At 37.4% G+C, this 16,121-nt stretch overlaps 1 protein-coding gene across 7 annotated transcripts in view; it reads right to left on the reverse strand.

Annotated features, from left to right (window-relative positions):
- The window catches only part of cobll1b (cordon-bleu WH2 repeat protein-like 1b), a 77,865-nt gene that overhangs the window by 32,483 nt on the left and 29,261 nt on the right, over window positions 1–16,121 (reverse strand). Inside the window, exon 1 of one of the 7 annotated variants that reach the window (XM_058787552.1) lies at window positions 13,832–13,954. The exons of the other annotated variants lie outside the window; for them this stretch is intronic. The gene's annotated coding sequence lies outside the window, so the exon portion shown is untranslated. Of the gene's footprint in view, window positions 1–13,831; window positions 13,955–16,121 lie in introns of those variants that run through there. 7 annotated transcript variants of the gene reach the window in all.

The raw sequence follows: 16,121 nt of genomic DNA on the forward strand, positions 1-16,121 counted from the left end.
TTCATCTGGAGCTGCCGTCAGTGCGATCGCGCAAGCTCTGAGACGCGCGCACCAAACGCGCTCTCTGCACTCGCTAACAAAGCATTTAAAGTCATTGTTAGTCGTTTAACTGTGTGATGGATTGGACAAGCCTTGCCTGGGCTCATTTATTTAAAAACGGGCTGCCGACTGTGATAAAACTTTCTGGTGTTATGACTCCATTTTTTTTCTTCTGTCGCTCTAGTGTCCTGAATGCGGTTGTGACTTCAGCTGTTCATTCATACAGATATTCAAGCAGATGTTTTAATCTGCTGAATAAATAAAACATTTCAAGTCTCTCACCTGTAAGCAACTACTGTCAGTCCCAAACAGTAACTGTGAAAGCAGCCATAAAGTGCATTTCTATTGATTGTATTGTATTTCTTTCTTAGTATTATTTCTTTCTTGCTTCCTTGCTTTCCTTTTCTTTATTTTTTATTTTGCATTAATTATTATTTTTTATTTTTCTCTCTTCTTATTTTTTATTTAATATTTTCTTTCTTTCCATTTAATTTTTTATTAATTTATTGTCATTTCTTTTTCTCTATTTTCTTGTTATTTTTTTCTATTTATTGTTATTTTCTTTTTTCTTTCTTTGTTATTTATTTTTTGTAAAGTATTAATTATGAGAAAATGTTTGAATAAAATATTAAAAGATTAATAGCAGAAGTTACTGTTATTATTTATTGATAGTTTAACTAAAGAATTAATCAACTGATAAGAAAATAATAAATGGATTAACTGAAAAACAAATCGATAGATTAGTCGACTAATCTAAAAAATAATCGATAGCTGCAGCCCTACTTGACAAACAGATCTGCACAATTTCTTTCCCCATTCAAGTACAAACAAGCTTTACTTGAATGCCTGTAAGCGAATGTAGAAAATAGCTGCTTGGGGGCTTCTTAAAGACGGCAGATGGGTGATCAGACATGACTTTACACACGCTCTGTTACTCAATCTCACCTGCTGTGCTCAAACATCTGCTCTAAAACAGACTACACTAAATCATCGGTCTGTTTTTACACATTTTGATTGCTTGGTATGAACCAGAGTTCAGTTGCATCCTCCTGCTGCACGGATCGGTTTTCACACTGTATTATTTGCATCAGAACAGCAGTTTGCTTTAACAATTTTAACTGTAAATGAAAAACGAGCAGCTTTTATTTTCAGGGAAATGCAGTAATTGCACTGAAAACGTTGTATGATGATGCCTGAAAGACATTCATTCTTCTCCACTCAAATAAGCAGCTATTTAATAAGAGGGCTTGGATGCACTTGACACACAAGTCACAAGACACAGGAGTGATGTGATGTGATTCATTCATTCCAGCGGACGAGGATGAAGCTCTGAGAAAGCCAAGGAGGAGGAGCATGGTGCTGGTCTCTTTAAATGCAGCAAGTGTTGAGGAACAAAGGCACAGTCTCTCTTTGAGGTCTATTAGTAATGTTTGCATCCAAAACAGTCAAATTTAGTGACCGTTTTTCACACAGTGTCTGATTCCTGAGCCAGAAACGTGCACAACTATGCTCAGCCAATATAGCAAAAACATGGTCCTGTTGAACACACTAAATTTACAGAAAACTGACAACAGAATCAAGACATTATATATAACATTAATGCACGCTATATAGCACAATACTGTGTATGCAACAGTGCCTTGCACTGCATTATGATTTGCGGTCTGACACATTTTGGAACACAATGTAATACCAGTTTGCATTTGCATGCCTGTAATTGCATACAGTACGTTTCAGGCTTTTATACAAGCTGATTTTAGCTACTGTGACTTTAAGACTTCTATGTAAAACCCACGTTGCATGTGAAATAACACTCAAACAAGGCTTGCAGGTCTGCTGTCACATCCAATAGTTTTTTGTTTAACCCCATCCTTCAACAACAGCACATGCACAAAATTATATTTAGGGGTACAACAGCTTGTCACTAGGGCAGTACCCTTAAAATGACAACTTTATACCATATCTACTTCTAACCGGTGCATATTAGTACCTTTGAGAAGCAATATGTATCCTTAACCCCTTAACTGTCACCCCCCTTTTTGAGTTCAGTATTGAAAAGGTGATATCCATCTTCAAATGGTTGTAATTATGGAATGCTTTTACATATAAGCTTAATTCTGGTCTTGTTTTTAAGAAAACACTTGGATGTTTATGGTACAAGTGTCTGCATTTGAAAAAAAAAAAGTTATAGCAATTTAAGTTTATTATAATAAAAAGAGACTATAATATATATATATATTTTTTTTTATGGAAAAATATATATTCCAAAGGAGGTTTTACCCTAAAAATGCTAGACAATTATAGCAGGAAGTCTAAACAAGTTGTGTTATAAATTTGGAATTGATATCACAAACCTTGTAGATTATGTGAGATTTTTAGCTGCTGTACCAACAAAGGACAGTAGGTGTCATTTTTCTTCATTGGGGATTCCTAAACTCTGTTAGTGACACTTGTTTACCACTTGATCTCAAAACACACAAAATTAGATTTTAAAAAATAATTTATTCAAAACATTCCAAATATTTTTTTCATAAACAGGGTATAAATTGTTTTTGAAATAGAAATAAAACAAAACAAAAAGTGTACAGTATGGTTACAGAAATCCAGTGGTTATAGAAATCCGTTGATTATAAAAATCCAAATGGCAAACTGCATAGAACTATTTACAACTATGTGCAACTATTTACGACTATTTACAACTATTCAGTGCTAAGCACTACAAATCATTATTATGCCAGCGATTGAAGCAGTCTCGCTTTGGGAGGAAGCAAAGAGGCATGTCACACATACAGCAGATTACAGGGGTTTTCTGGTGGCACATTCTACATCTTCTTCTGAATTTACTCGAAGGTTTGAGGTGTTTTGGTGTGTGTTCTGCTGAATGCTGAGAAGCAGGAGCAGGAGCAGGAGCAGGAGCAGCTGGAACATCAGGAGGAGGCAACCAATCGGCGAGCTCCTGTATTAGAGCTTCCCGGAATTCCCTCTGATTTTTTGGCTTCTTACTTTGCATTGCAGCCAGGTGCTGGTGGATGATGAAAGCATTGACCACTGCAATGTCCACAAAGTGGAAGAAAAGGGAACGGTACCACTTTCTTGTTTTTCTCAGCACAGAGTAGTACCCAATGAGGGCATCTGACATATCAACTCCCCCCATGTTCCTGTGTAGAGAGCAAACATAAAAGTCAATACATAAAATACAAACACATCTGTAAAATTTCTGCATGACCCACTGAAAAAAATTCTACTTGCTTGTTGTAGTCTGAAACTACTGAAGGAATCGGAATGGTCATCATGGTCCATTCTCCACCTCCCATCTTCACCCTCCTCTGGACAGTTTGACCTTCATTCGCTGAATGGAATGATGAGCACATCAATACCTCTCTTGTGTCCTTCCACTCAATGAAGAGAAGCTGGTTGTCCCTCTTCCACCTTATGCTTCCCCGAGGAGCATTTTTGGGCAGCCTGTTAATGGTGGTTTTGGGAAGCCCACCGGTTGCTCCTGATGGTCCCACAAGCCCAGATGTTTTTTGTGCAGGTCCCTGAAGAGCATGGGGCTGGTGTAGAAGTTGTCTACATATAATCTGTAGCCAGACCCCAAGAACTTCTCATCCACCAGAGCCATGACAGATTCGTAGCTCAGGCCCTTTCCTTGCTGGCTCTGATCTACTGGGGATTTTCCTTCATAAATGAAGAAATCCCATGTATACGCATTCAGAGAGTCTGCAAGAACAAAAAGCTTGTATCCCCACTTTGTAGGTTTGTCCTTCTGGTATTGCTTCAGACAAATCCTTGCTTTTGATGCTACCATTCTTTCATCAACTGCAATGTTCTGATGAGGGTGATAAAAGCTTTTGCAGCCATCCCGAATCTGGTCATACATGGGTTTGACTTTGCATAGGCGATCAAAGGCGGGGGTTCCTTTTTTCTTTGCATTCTCAGCATCCACCTTAGGATCGCTAAGGTGAAGTGCTGAGGAGATGGTGTGAAATTTCCTGCAGGACATGACAGAGGCTGGGAAGCCAACACTATAGAGTCTGGACCCACTCCAGTAGTCTGTCACTGATGGCAACTTCACCAGACCCATATAGATAACAATTGAGACAAAGGAAAAAAGGTCCTTCAGGGACATGTCCTGCCTTGGCCTTCTTGCTGTCATCAGGTGCTCAGTAGCATAGGTGTTCGAATTCTGGATGATTGTTTGACAAACTTGTGAGGAAAAAAAGAGTCGGAACAACTCCAGAGGACTATAGGACGCTGTTTGAATAAGTTGAGGTCCAGGAGTTCGAGCTGGCCTGAATATGGTGTCTGGTGGTGAAATATCAGGCTCATCTGGGGTGTGCCATCGATCGCCAGTGCTAAAAACACCAGTAGAGCCAGATGAAGAGCTTCCTCGTTCCTGTCTTCCTCTGCCTTGCCTCTTGCCTGCCCCTCTCCCTCTGCTTCTCCCTCTTCCTCTCCCTCTCCCTCTGTCTCTGCTTCTCCCTCTTCCTCTTCCTCTCCCTCTGTCACTGCTTCTCTCTCTTCCTCTCCCCCAGCCACAGCTTGTCCCTCTTCTTCTCACTCTCTCTCTCCCTCTGTCTTTGCTTCTGGCTTCATCTTTGTCTTCAAAACTACTGGAAGCAGTAGCTGTAAATGATGCTGCAGAGGTTGATGGTTGGCATAGTTCAGGTTGCCAGTCCTCATCAAGAGAATCATCTGAACACCTATTGCAACAATAAATATATTCTGAACACATATTGCAAAAGTATTTATGCACACATACATAGCCTATACATACACACACACACACACACACACACACACACACACACATATATATATACATAAACATTTTTCAAAAGAAATAGTTACATTTACATGCTGCACCCTAACATACATACACATACATGCATATATATATATATATATCAAAATACTCAAATTTACTTATAAAGAAATGTCAATATATTTCAAAATAAATAGGAAAGGCCCACACATTTACTTATCACATTTACACACTGCTCCCTCACATATATTAGAAAAGACTATAATGCAACTTACTGATCGAGTGATGATTCTGATGCATTCACTTCAGAAAAAAGCAGGTCTGGCTCCTCATCACTGGATTCTTCATTTTGCTCTTCATCGCTATATTTACAAAGTTCATCTACGACTTCTAAAAGTGTATAAAATTGCTTTTTTGGCCTCTGTGGATCCATGTCACAAACCGTGTAATGAAAGATCAAGTAAAATGGCTGCTTCTGGTGGTTACAAGCTTATTTTATACACGTTTACAAACTCCCAGCTGCTGTTTTCAAACATCACGTGGACATGTGATTAGCAACAGCAGACAATTAGACTTTGATAGGACGATGGTTGTGGCAATATTCATTTTCAAAGAGGCCATTGGCCAGGTGAGTTGCTGAGATCTTATAAGCATTAGATACGGCTCCGGCTGCTCTGGTTGGGTATTGAGAATTATTTGATTGACTTGCTTGATCTATATTGGACAAAGTTATGAGAGTGGATTCTTTTTGATCAGAAGACTTCACCAAATATAGTATCTAGTGTGTTGTTACAAAAACCTCTCGCAAAAAGTGGATTTCATACTTGATCATGTCTCAAATGGACATGATTATTGAAATCATGCTACATCAAACATGAATAACAATACATATGCAATTTAAAATATATATATATTTGTACAAATACTATTAGAAATTGTTGTATTATGAATATTTAGCCTAAAAAACCAAAGTTTGCATGATTGTGAGTGTGTGTATCGACTTTCATAGTAAAGGACACAACTCTTAGTATACCTATGATTTTTTTGCTGCAAACCCTTGTTATAAATTAGTAAATTTCTGTCACAACAGACTATAATTTGCAAAATGGTGGGCAAAAATGAAAACTACAATCCGAGAGCTTTCCAATGATATATAGTTTGTCAAGATTAGTTCAGTTTTAGAGTAAGATATTATTGTTTTAAACATATAATGGCAAACGTCCCACCTGTGGGACGGTGACAGTTAAGGGGTTAAAGGAATAGTTTGCTCAAAAATGAAAATTTTCCAAGTTTTTCCATCCAAGAGGCAGACAAGTGTTTCTTTATTAGAGCAGATTTTTAGAAATGTAGCATTACATCACTTGCTCACCAATGGATCCTCTGCAGTGAATGGGTGCCGTCACAATGTCCAGAGTCCAAACAGCTGATTAAAAACATCACAATAATCTACACCACTCTAGTCCATCAACTGATATCTTGTGAAGCCAAAAGCAGTTTTTTTTAAAAATTGTTTTCACTTGTAAACAGTGCTTGATCTGTGCATTTTTCTCATCCGTTTCAGACAAGATGATTTTTCACTGGAGAAAGCAGTATTATGGATAGAGGATAGATATATTTTAGCCAAAATCAATGGTTTGAAGTTAAAAAAAAAGTCATATTGTTTATTACAAATATGCAGCTTCTCACTTCACAAGACATTAATTGATAGACTGGAGTGGTCTGGATTGTGAGGTTTTAACAACTGTTTGGACTCTCATTCTGACGGCACCCATTCACTGCAGAGGATCCATTGGTGAACAAGAGGCCCTTTCGCACCGCAGGAACCTTTTCATAGTACCCAAACTAATTGTGGAACTACCCACTTCTTGGCGTGTTCGCACCGCGGGAACTAGGAACCGTTTTAGTTCCCGGAACTCCGTTTGGAGGAACTAATTAGCTCCTACTTCAGAGTAGGGTCTAAAACAGTTCCATAGGAACTATCGTGACGCAAGTGTACGCTGATTGGCTAAACGCATACGAAAACACCCTCACCCGCCATGATTTAAAACGCTGTGTAAACACATACTGTGTAAACATCGCATCAACTTATATTTTGCAAGAATGGAGAACAGCGATAGATGGACGGACGCTGAAGTGCAGGCACTTTTGAACATGAACTCCTTTCTGATCTTTCAATCGCTTGACGTATAAAGTTACGTCGACATTCCATGTCCATTATTGTGAACCCCGCAAGACACAACAAAAACACAGCTCCGATCACAGCGTCCTCCATCCTCCTGTTGTTAACGTTGTTCTTCTTTGTTTTCGTTGTTGAACGCCGCATTCAAATGACGTCGCTGTCGACCGACTTACATCACTTCTTAGTACCCACTGTCGGTGCGAATGCAACCCTTTAAATGGTACTGGGAAATAGTTCGCGCAAAATCGTCCCAGTACTTTAGTACTGTACTTTTAGTTCTGGAACTAAAGCGGTGCGAAAGGGGCTAAGTAATGTAATGCTACATTTCTCCCAAAAAAATCTACATCTTGAACGTTTCCTTAAGGCACTACTTTGAATCTTTTTATAGGGGTAAATAAGGTACAAAGCTGACATTTTAAGGATATATATATATATATATTTAAAAAATCATAATATATATTATATAATCATGCACTATAATGCATGTTGAGACGTGGTACTGGTAAAGCACAGACTCAATTATGACAAAGAGCCTGGAATTTTACACTTGATTAATTTCTCTATTGTTTAAGAACAATATCTATTCTACTTCCTACGCATTACCTCACTGTGACTGTACGTGCCAAATAAGGTCAATGACGTGTAAGTGTGGTCATGTGTGGCCATCTCAAGCCGACATTTCTGATTAAAAAATAAATAAATATTGCAGCTTAAATTTGATTGACTCCTTTTTGGACCGGGAGGAAAAAAGATCAAGGAACAGTTGATTCCTCATGATATGACCCCCTTTAAATCTTATTAGGTTTTTAGGCTAGCACTACACAACACTGTCCAAAAATGATGTTGCTCAATGTGGTCATTTTTAGGTTACAGGGCATTGAACACATCAAGCCGTATTACACCATATGAAGCTGAAGGGTTCATTTGAATGCCAAATTAATCCAAATATGAAGACTCCAGAGAGACGATAAAATGACTGAACATTCTGTTCAGCAAAACAATTGTGCATTTAGAAGTGGGCATTCAAAGACACAATAAATCCCAAGCAACCATCTGCTGAAGTACTAACAGAGTTCACAAATGTCTCTCAGCAGCAGATAATATTTTATATCAATTACCTGTTTTTTTTTTTATTTGACATACAAGATTCCCTAAGGATGGTCAGGAATAGTCCAGGCCTGAGGATCAGAGCGTAAACATTACGCAGGAAGTTGGGAAAGCCCCTGAAATGTGTCCATTAGCATAGCGTGTTATGTTTGAGGTGGCTACGGCAGGCCAAAGTAAACAGGGGTTTCTGACATGGTAAGCAGACACACTCATGACTTTCAAAACAGACGTTTCAAATAGCAAACGTCCCATTAGTGTCAACCAAAGTGCGCATCAACATAAATCTAAAGATTTATTTGTATAAATGGCAAAATGTTTCTCTTTAATAGTTCTGTAATTCATGCAATCAGAGTCAGAAAAGAATCAGTTTTATAAGAGCCATTGAATTTAACTGTTATCTGTGATCAAAACACCAAAATAACATAACGCAACATTGCACACCGTACAAGAAAAAAATAAAACAGGGATCACTTCAAACAGCAAATCAGTCGGCAAACTTACACGCAGACACCTGCGCAAATATCAACCCAAACACTGAATGCACAATGCTGATATTTCAAGGTTTCAAACAGGTTTATCAACCCCCACGAATACTGCAATGAATATTCTACAAAAGTATACTTTCTGGTTAACAAATGAAGAAATCATTTGCAAAAGCAGATAACTCTTTTGTTTTTAACAATTCTCAGAAAACATGTTTTTTCATTGTGCACTCCAATTAATCTCAATCAAATTGCAGTTGGGTTATTTTGACTAGGTTAAAAAAACAAATATCTAAAAAAAAAAAAAAAAAAACAGCTTACTAACAATGAAATAAAAACATGATAACAAAAAACATGATTTTTGACAATTTACAAAAAAAACAGAGTTATCTGTTTTTGCAAATAAACTTCAAATATTACAGCCAAGTAATATATATTTAAATATATATATTACATACATTTACTCACACAAAGCATTTCATACTATAAGCAGATCTTGACTGTGTGATTGACATTGTCCCAAAATGTGAAGTATATTATTGCACAGCTATATAAAGCTAGATATTTAAATACATCCAACTTTAATGTAAAGCAAAATATACATAGTATATAGCAAATTTCAACTGCTTGATTGTTTATATTTCTTTGCTAAATGTATACGATATTAAATCACACAGGTCTAATCTGATAAATACAACTACAACGCATGAAGATATCAAAATATAAACATTAACAAGACTTTCTGTAAAGCTGCTTTGGAATAAAATTGACTTGACAAATCGTGAAGAAAAAAGAAAATCAAAATTAATCAAGGATACGTAATCAAACTCGACAGTATTTTGGCCCACATTCATATACTAATTGGTAGAAATTACTCAAATTAAACAGATGTCAACATTGTTTGTGTGATGCCTTCATCCTCAAAAAAAAATAAATAAATAAATAGAAAAAAAAAATTAATAAAAAAAGGAAAAAGGAACAAAACTATACTATACAACACAAAAGTAAACTGGACTCGGATAAGTATGGTTGGAGTGAATTACTAGTTACAGAGCATAAAACTACTAAAATGCAGTTTTTGAGACAATTAGATGCCACAACACTAAATTTTGCATATTGTTGCGCCTGTGCAATTCATGGCAACATCTAATATTACTTTTGTACATGTCATGCTCAATGTAAGCTCCAATCCTCATCTTACCTAAATATCTTTTCAAATTTGAATATTCCAGATATGTGATGCATTTATTCTAGTCAAAGGAAGTCAAACTGTACATTGAGATGAAAGGCAGCGGTTTTGCTGTCAGCTGAATTTGAATGAGAAAGAGTTTCACGGAAGCATCTGACAGCACGCATTGTTTGCCTTATTTTGACGAGACCATTGCAAACATGCAACTGGCTGCAAAGACAAAAGCTGACCTGTTGACAGCGTTTTTAAGAGGGAAAGGATTTAAGCATGGTACAGCATGGTGTTAAACAGAGTTTTGAAGCTGAAAACATAAGCAAATAGGTCAAATGTTTTAATAAACAGATTGTGGAGACATGTGTGAATGATGGATGTTTCAACATTGTGGGAATCGTTATAAGTATTTCTGTGGTTGTTTGGGTCTAGATATGACTAGGAGAGGCCGATTCCAGTGAGACATTTTTGACCGCGATCTATCACCATCTGAGAGCAGTGAATGACACAGCAGGCGTGTCGGAGCTTGATTTTTGGAGGCCTCTTCCTCTGACACATCGCTCGAGATCTAAACTCATTCATCATCAGCACAGATAGCTATCATTAAACACAGCCACACATCCTCAATAAACTACAGCTCTCACAAACACTCATACAAACACATGATTTGCTCACTCAAGCAGCAAAAATCTGGGCCTGTATTCTTAAAAATTCTAAGAATCCTTTTAGAGAGCTCTTAGCTTAAAAGTGATTCAGGACCAATCTGAGAGCAACTGAGCAAGGAAAAGACAAGAAAAACTTATTTTAGTGAGGATATATTAATATATTATCCTTATGACGTTATTATTATTTTTATTATTATATTAGCAACTTACACTGTATATACTGTGTGCAGTGTGAACAGCCTTACAAACTGCTGGAGAAAGCAACTGTACTCAATTAAGGCGGGTGAACATCATGATGTCATTTAATGAAAATTACTTAACGGCCAGCAGAGTGAAGTAACATGACTAATGTCTCAGTGAATGTTTGCAGATATAATTTAATTCATTAATAAGCCAAACCCACAATGTCTCAGTGTACAACTCAGAGTCATTTGGTTACATGTGAACACTGCAGATCACACCTCAACTCTCTTATATTCAAAACACCTGTTGTGTGTGTGGGGGATATGGAGCTATTTTCTGCGTCCTCAGAACAAGAGCAAGGCAAAGCTTCAAAGCAGTCAGCCGTGCGTTTACCGTACAGAACACAGAGATCCTAACGCTGGGTAATCTGCACTATCACAGCAATGACTCGACACGCACAACAACATTTAGACTATCTCAAAGACATCAGTAAACTCAGGCCGTGAGGCTCATTTCTGGAATATTTGAAATACCAGAGAATGGACCACCCCATTCCCCACTGATCTGCTTCAAAATGTGAACAAATCACCAATAAATCTGTGAAAAATACAAACTGTAATGCTAAAAAACAGACTTTATTTTATTTTTGTTTAACAAATGATTATTTAAGGGCTTCTTTAGATTCCCACCAGGATTGATGGATTCGATTCTAATTGATTCTAATGAAATTCTTACAATCATGTCGGTAGACATTAAGTAAATCCTGAAGTCACAAATAACTGATTTTAGTTTTTAAAGCACAACTATGCTGATTAATATAATACCAAATGCATCAATTATATAATGGGACCCAGACAACACTACTGTACATAACTGTGTCTATACGACATGATACATGATTAAAATGCTGATTAAACACATCTTTGGATTATTTTGAATCTGATCATTTCAAAATGTGTTTTACATGCCACCTTTCTCATTATATACCACTTAACAGATCAGTAGAGTGTTTCTCATATAAAACCCTGGAAGTGTGGATTCTGTGATGTCACAGTAATTACCGTATTGACCCGAATATAAGACGACCCTGATTATAAGACGACCCACCTTTTTCCAGATGTACCTTTTAGAAAAAGGCTTTTTGAAAACCAAAATTATTTTCATATTGCATATTTTTCCTATTTAATTTTTATTTTGAAAATATGGTAAATACTGGTAAAATGTACCAATAATGACATGGAAAAATATACACTTCTTGATATACCATAAAAATAACAGGTAGCCCATCTGAATTATATAACACTTAGGCTACCCATCTCATAGTAGCCTACCAAAATTTTATTAACAGTAGAAGTGAAATCTTATTGTAGTCTTCAAATCTGGGTACGGTCTTATGTTTTAAAATCACTTACAGAGGAAGTTTGGTCCCATCAGGCTAACATGGCAGTCACGACTTGTGCCGCTGTAAGCTTTTCTTTTGTTTTCACTCGCGATCTTTACAACACACACACACACACACACACACATTACATATTTCATGGCACACTTGTTTTAATGCGTGTTTGGCGCCACCTATTGTTGTGGGTGTATTATTGGCATGTCAAAGTCTAGACCCTGAATAGAAGACAAACGCGTCTTTTCAGATGCATTTCCAAGAAAAAAAAAACATTGTCTTATATTCGGGTCAATACGGTAAATCTACTGTATTTGGGGTGATATTGCTGGTACAATGTGAATATTGCACTGTGAATATTGCAGTGATTTCAGTGCACTTTCTTAAAACATCTCCATCATATGCTTTCATCATCAAGTTATTTTTTGTCTTAAGGAAGCTTAAGTCAAGTCTATTTTGAATTGATTTGTGCTTTCATAACACACATTGTTTTAAAGCAGCTTTACAGAACTTAATGGGCAAGGAAGCTATCAAGTTTGAGAGTATGAGAGCATTGAGATGTTTTAAAGTAATTATTTTAAACTTCAGTAGCAAAAATGGCCTCAGAAAAAAAAAAAAAAGCAAATTTCAGAGCATTTACATAATACATTAAAAGGCTAATAACTATAAATATAAACAGTGATTTTGATAAATAATGGCTGCCTTCGTTATTTGCATTCAAAATTCTTACATTTTTTAAATAAATGAAATAATATTTCTGTTTTGACTGTACTTTTGAACACAAATGCAGCCTAATAAATAACCCAACCCTAATTCACTTAAACAGTAATATCATTAACACCCATTTAAACCTGAGATAAGCGTTAATTACATAATTTACAGCAGCCCTTTAAATCACAACTACTCAGGTGAGAGAGAGCGAGAGAACAGAAACAATTTTTCCTTCACAGGTTTACAGCTTCCTACCTTTCAGAATTGAGGCAATGAGCCCTATGTGAATATTATGGGCTAACCAGGCGTAACGTGTCTGCCGCCCATTTCCATCAGCTTTATTAAAGGCTGTGTGGTTCTGTGGGCGGCACCACTAGCCTAATTAATGTTTACACGACTTACTCAGCAAAGAGCACTTGCATTATTAAAGCATTCAGAGAGGGAGTGTGGCTATCAGGGGTCACCAGAAATCTTCACTACACATAATACACTGGGAAACAACATCATCTAGAAGTTGTTCGGGGGGGGGGGGATCGGCAAATTCCACGCATTCCGGCTCGCATTATTGCAGCTGCCGTGCGAGAAGCGACAGTTGTGGCGCTGCGTGGAATTTCATTATCCGAAGGATCGCGCTAACTGTTGTTGGGCGAGTGTTTTGGGAGAATCTGGGACAGTTGAGGGTGGGATTTCGCAGCGTGGATACGTCTAATTCAAGGCATTGTGTAGGTGACAGGCTCCTTCCAGTATTGGCCCTTTGGGGAAAGGTGGGTTTGAAGGGCTGAACAATATCCAAAAGGCACCTTCCTGCTCCGTAACGGACTCCACCCGGGATATTTTAGGAACAATGCTGTTTAACTTTATAAACTTCAGACAAATACTTCTAGTTTCAACCCAACACCACTCATTGATATACAAGCAGTTACTTATTTTCCAGGTGAAATCAAGCAAACGCATAACATAAGGTCATGTCACTGGTTTCACAACCTAGTGTAAACAAAGTAAAATAAACCAACACATTGTGCGCCAAGTGACATGAACATGCACTAACAAGAACTTTGCGTTAGAGTTACCTGCCCTACAGGTACAAGACAAAGACTTTCATTCATCAAACCCAGAATGTTTCTTACCTCCTGCGCTACGGTGTGAAATTCCTCTTTTTAGACACCTCACATGTCCCATTGATCCACACAGTCGCTCAGAGAATGAGCAAGACACGACTAAAGAAAGTTTCTGCCCAAAAGTGGCAGGCCTACCTTACGGCCACGCCCATCTGATGACGTCACAGACTCTCCATGGGCCTGTCAGAGAAACCCCTGCGATGAAAGCGTGTGTGTGTGTGTGTGTGTGTGTGTGTTGAAGTGAAGCCGAGCAGCTGATCATGGCCACAGACGTGTAATCAGCTTTGTGTGAACTCAAGGGCTGGTGGGTAAAACAGCGTGACATTGGACATTCAGCAACTGATGAAACTGCATTGATAGAGTTACACTAATGCAATCAAGTCTTATCGCTTTCAGCTATGTTTGCTTTGCTGTTATCAAACCATGATGCAAGCATGCTGATCCCAATGGAAATGGTAGTAAAGCACAAATTTTTTTAAAAGAGTCGTGAGAAGAAAAAAAAAAAAAAAAGTTAAGAAAAGGATGTTAGTTGCAGATGTAAGCATTTGTTGAGAATTAATAATCATTTCTGTAAGGCAGGTCCCAGTTTGCTGCATTTCCACTGAATTTCAAAATGATTCAACTCTTTTCACACCCTCAAAACAGACCTTACTCATTCCTATCCATCAAATAAAACTGCACTGCATACCAACTGCAAGTCTGCAAATTTGCATAGCAAAATGCATTTGACCAATAAAAGATTAATCTTTTACTGCAATGCAATGAAATACAGACTAAATGACAATAAAGCTTTATTTTAATATTATATATATAAAATATATAGCTAAAATATTATATATATATATATATATATATATATATATATATATAGAAATATTATATATTTCAAATGTATTATTCCTTAAATATAGAAGTCGAATAGCATGACTTCATCACCTGTTGCCCATATTCATTGCAGTGTCCCAAGTAATGTCACATATCAAGTCCAATGCAAGGCACCTTTCATCTGTTTAAAACAGAACCAGAGATCGCTTGTGCAACTACAACAAGAGCAGCAACATAATACAGAATTATTTGCTCACATTCTTGCTCAGGCATGTCAGGGCCCAGAGGTTCAATTAAACCTGCTAGAAGAAAAACAACACTGCTCTTTTCCATCGCCTGTGATCTTGTTATTATCTGGGCTTTTCCTTGAAAGATGGACCTAATTATGTGATCCCTCGAGACACCACATCAGCTTCAACACGTTCTGAGCTGATAACAGTCGATTCAATTGGTGGCTGAATGAAAATGATTGATTGAGCATCGGTTCTTCATACTGCGGAGAAAACACGTGACCTCTTCCAGGAATTCTGATGCAATGAAGATCTATGAAAAAAACTGCCTTTTATTAGACTTTATGAATCATTTCAATTCATGTCATGACATCACAAACATGCTTTTGCAAGAATTTTGTAATGTGTTCGTGGGCCTTTATTTCTCAAATGTGAGTGAAGCAAGTGTGGGAATTTCGGATGGAAAACTCTGCCAACGAATCTGCATTTCATCAGGTGCAGGGAGTCCATGAAGTGTCCAGATGAAGAGAGCCACTCCTGACAGACTCACAAATGGCGTAATAATGAGAAGCGAATCATCTTCTCCCAACACACAGCTGTGCTTCATGTGGTCTGTCTACCGGATTCATCTCTTTATCATGAGACTCGTTCGCAAACAGAAGCTTGCAGTGACGCCAAACCAGATTGTTGCGTAGGAAGCAGCAGATTGTTTCACTAAATCTCCAGATTTCACTTAATGAGATAAACTGGCACCATATTCCAAACAATTCTGCGCCGGCCCAGCTGTCAGTTTTCGGCTCCAAACGGGCTTTCACAAGCACAGTTGTGGTTATGTGATGGAGAAAAGCCGTTAAGTCGCTAACCTCAGGTTTAAAGGTGAAGTCTGTCATTTCTGCACCACTAGAGTCACTAAACAGAATTGCAAAAACAATGATTAAACAGGTTTCCTTAACACTTGCTCTGTCTGTCACTGATCATCCAAACAGATAGCCTCAACTGTCTTACACTATTGATTGAGCCGAAGTTGACGGTCTTGAAAAACACCTTTAAAGTACCATAGTTCATACAGCTAATGCACTACATTTTAAGTCATCTTTAAAATAATGAACTTTGTGTAATGAACAGAAATTACTGTAAGTTGTTATTTACTTTAAATCTCTGCATAAAGTTGTGAAATCTCATATTAAAATAGATATTAAAATATTTAATATTACCAATATTTTTTTATTTAGTTAACTTATTTT

The sequence above is a fragment of the Onychostoma macrolepis genome, chromosome 09 (assembly GCF_012432095.1).
Source record: "Onychostoma macrolepis isolate SWU-2019 chromosome 09, ASM1243209v1, whole genome shotgun sequence".
Classification (NCBI taxonomy): Eukaryota; Metazoa; Chordata; class Actinopteri; order Cypriniformes; family Cyprinidae; genus Onychostoma; species Onychostoma macrolepis.